Source organism: Schistocerca gregaria, chromosome 8 (genome assembly GCF_023897955.1).
Source record: "Schistocerca gregaria isolate iqSchGreg1 chromosome 8, iqSchGreg1.2, whole genome shotgun sequence".
Classification (NCBI taxonomy): Eukaryota; Metazoa; Arthropoda; class Insecta; order Orthoptera; family Acrididae; genus Schistocerca; species Schistocerca gregaria.
This window is the reverse complement of record NC_064927.1, coordinates 33,219,926-33,223,871: the sequence shown is the minus strand read 5'-3', so window position 1 is coordinate 33,223,871 and position 3,946 is coordinate 33,219,926. Positions and strand designations below refer to the sequence as shown.

General features: G+C 46.2%; 1 non-coding gene across 1 annotated transcript; it reads right to left on the bottom strand.

Moving 5' to 3' along the window:
• Positions 1-1,209: 1,209 nt before the first annotated feature.
• Trnai-aau (transfer RNA isoleucine (anticodon AAU)) lies at positions 1,210-1,281 on the bottom strand. Its single transcript has one exon. It is a non-coding gene; the product is annotated as a tRNA-Ile (tRNA).
• Positions 1,282-3,946: the final 2,665 nt, after the last annotated feature.

The window sequence follows — 3,946 nt, the reverse complement described above, 5'->3', positions numbered from 1 at the left end:
AGACGAAGGCAAAGTTTAATGTTGCTATTTCCATTAAATCTCGTTAATTAGAAAAACGGTAATTTACATCTGCAGCGGAACAAAATTCCGTTCGCGCCCAGCGTGGGGCTCGAACCAACAAACCTAGGATTAAGATTCTCACGCTCCACCGACTGAACTAGCCGGCTACCTCGATGAATACCTGCCGGGTAGCACGTCACACAGTACTCGTTTGGGTTGGGTGGTCCCATACAGAATCTCTCCATGCTGCCTAATGTTTTCCTAACGTCACACTCGTCACGTACTTCACTTTTATGTCATAATCATATCTGAGAGGCAAAGAAATTGCATGACAACAAGCAGAGCTAGTGGCTTCAAAATTAACACACATACTTTATGTGACTCAAAAGCCGAACGAGTTACTTTCCGATGTTGTTTTAGATGTGCAAGTGATAGTCAAAACTCGCTGTGTCGGCACTCTGCCGACCATTTCGCTAGTTAACACCGGTCTTGCTGTGTGTGTTTGAAGCTCAAGAGCATCTCCAAGCAAAAAATGGTCAACAGCAACATTCAGACGGTTTCGTACTGCTCAATTGCTACATTAAAACGGTATGTTTCTTTTTCAGATCTGGAGAAACACAAGCGTGACAGCATTCGAACCTGTAATTTTCAGATCCGAAGTCCGACGCCTTATCCACCAGGCCACACGGTCACTGACGACCAACATTTACATGTATACGACTCATCTCGAAACGCTCACACCCCTGAGGATTTGTGTTTTCGTTCTACACAGCCGCTGCCCCTTGCTCTTTCCCACCCATTCGTTACATTCAACCTCTGACGAGACCGACCAAATATAGACTGAGAAACAAGACCACACACTTTGTGCATTCGGAATCGAAGGCAGGGCGTCCCTCGCCGCATTTGCTACGATGGCCATTTGCTACTTCTGCAGAAGCGGCGGCGGCGACGACGACGACGACGACGACGACGACGACGACGACGATCGCGAGAGGCTCTGAGATATGTGAGAAATACATCTATAAAATGTAATTCAGACTGCCTCGTCCCACCTTATGCTGTACCGCTTTGGCAAATGCTTTATCGGCGCCATTCGCCTTAATCACATCTGAGAGTAATTCTTAAAAAAACGCCTGTCGCTAATTGTTCGTCATCACAGGTACTGTTTGCTATACGGCCACGACGCGCAACTGATTTCCTAAATTCATCTTTCTCCTGTGAGGATGGAACTTACGACCACTGGTTTATTAGACCAGTGCTCTACCACTGAGCTAAAGAGGCGCGGCCTAGCGGTACTCTTGTGTACTTCGTCCTTACGGTCGTCTGCATCATCAGACTTTAGCTGACAACACTTCATATTACCGGCTAATATTTGCAGCTATGGCGACAAATTACTGCTTGGCTACACATCTGACACGTAACCGATGTGCTCTCCAAACAACAACACTTGCATTTCAGAACATGTCTTTCACACATGTCTACAAAATCACCTTCACCTTCAAGTACAGTTTCCTTGCGACTGACAGAGATGTAGGCAAAGTTTAATGTTGCTATTTCCATTAAATCTCGTTAATTAGAAAAACGGTAATTTACATCTGCAGCGGAACAAAATTCCGTTCGCGCCCAGCGTGGGGCTCGAACCAACAAACCTAGGATTAAGATTCTCACGCTCCACCGACTGAACTAGCCGGCTACCTCGATGAATACCTGCCGGGTAGCACGTCACACAGTACTCGTTTGGGTTGGGTGGTCCCATACAGAATCTCTCCATGCTGCCTAATGTTTTCCTAACGTCACACTCGTCACGTACTTCACTTTTATGTCATAATCATTTCTGAGAGGCAAAGAAATTGCATGACAACAAGCAGAGCTAGTGGCTTCAAAATTAACACACATACTTTATGTGACTCAAAAGCCGAACGAGTTACTTTCCGACGTTGTTTTAGATGTGCAAGTGATAGTCAAAACTCGCTGTGTCGGCACTCTGCCGACCATTTCGCTAGTTAACACCGGTCTTGCTGTGTGTGTTTCAAGCTCAAGAGCATCTCCAAGCAAAAAATGGTCAACAGCAACATTCAGACGGTTTCGTACTGCTCAATTGCTACATTAAAACGGTATGTTTCTTTTTCAGATCTGGAAAAACACAAGCGTGACAGCATTCGAACCTGTAATTTTCAGATCCGAAGTCCGACGCCTTATCCACTAGGCCACACGGTCACTGACGACCAACATTTACATGTATACGACTCATCTCGAAACGCTCACACCCCTGAGGATTTGTGTTTTCGTTCTACACAGCCGCTGCCCCTTGCTCTTTCCCAACCATTCGTTACATTCAACCTCTGACGAGACCGACCAAATATAGACTGAGAAACAAGACCACACACTTTGTGCATTCGGAATCGAAGGCAGGGCGTCCCTCGCCGCATTTGCTACGATGGCCATTTGCTACTTCTGCAGAAGCTGCGGCGGCGACGACGACGACGACGACGACGACGAAGATCGCGAGAGGCTCTGAGATATGTGAGAAATACATCTATAAAATGTAATTCAGACTGCCTCGTCCCACCTTATGCTGTACCGCTTTGGCAAATGCTTTATCGGCGCCATTCGCCTTAATCACATCTGAGAGTAATTCTTAAAAAAACGCCTGTCGCTAATTGTTCGTCATCACAGGTACTGTTTGCTATACGGCCACGACGCGCAACTGATTTCCAAAATTCATCTTTCTCCTGTGAGGATGGAACTTACGACCCCCGGTTTATTAGACCAGTGCTCTACCACTGAGCTAAATAGGCGCGGCCCAGCGGTACTCTTGAGTACTTCGTCCTTACGGTCGTCTGCATCATCAGACTTTAGCTGACAACACATCATATTACCGGCTAATATTTGCAGCTATGGCGACAAATTACTGCTTGGCTACACATCTGACACGTAACCGATGTGCTCTCCAAACAACAACACTTGCATTTCAGAACATGTCTTTCACACATGTCTACAAAATCACCTTAACCTTCAAATACAGTTTCCTTGCGACTGACAGAGACGTAGGCAAAGTTTAATGTTGCTATTTCCATTAAATCTCGTTAATCAGAAAAACGGTAATTTACATCTGCAGCGGAACAAAATTCCGTTCCGCCCAGCGTCTGGCTCGAACCCACGACCCTGGGATTAAGAGTCTGACCCTCTACCGACCGAGCTAGCCGGCTACCTCGATGAATACCTGCCGGGTAGCACGTCACACAGTACTCGTTTGGGTTGGGTGGTCCCATACAGAATCTCTCCATGCTGCCTAATGTTTTCCTAACGTCACACTCGTCACGTACTTCACTTTTATGTCATAATCATTTCTGAGAGACAAAGAAATTGCATGACAACAAGCAGAGCTAGTGGCTTCAAAATTAACACACATACTTTATGTGACTCAAAAGCCGAACGAGTTACTTTCCGACGTTGTTTTAGATGTGCAAGTGATAGTCAAAACTCGCTGTGTCGGCACTCTGCCGACCATTTTGCTAGTTAACACCGGTCTTGCTGTGTGTGTTTGAAGCTCAAGAGCATCTCCAAGCAAAAAATGGTCAACAGCAACATTCAGACGGTTTCGTACTGCTCAATTGCTACATTAAAACGGTATGTTTCTTTTTCAGATCTGGAAAAACACAAGCGTGACAGCATTCGAACCTGTAATTTTCAGATCCGAAGTCCGACGCCTTATCCACTAGGCCACACGGTCACTGACGACCAACATTTACATGTATACGACTCATCTCGAAACGCTCACACCCCTGAGGATTTGTGTTTTCGTTCTACACAGCCGCTGCCCCTTGCCCTTTCCCACCCATTCGTTACATTCAACCTCTGACGAGACCGACCAAATATAGACTGAGAAACAAGACCACACACTATGTGCATTCGGAATCGAAGGCAGGGCGTCCCTCGCCGCATT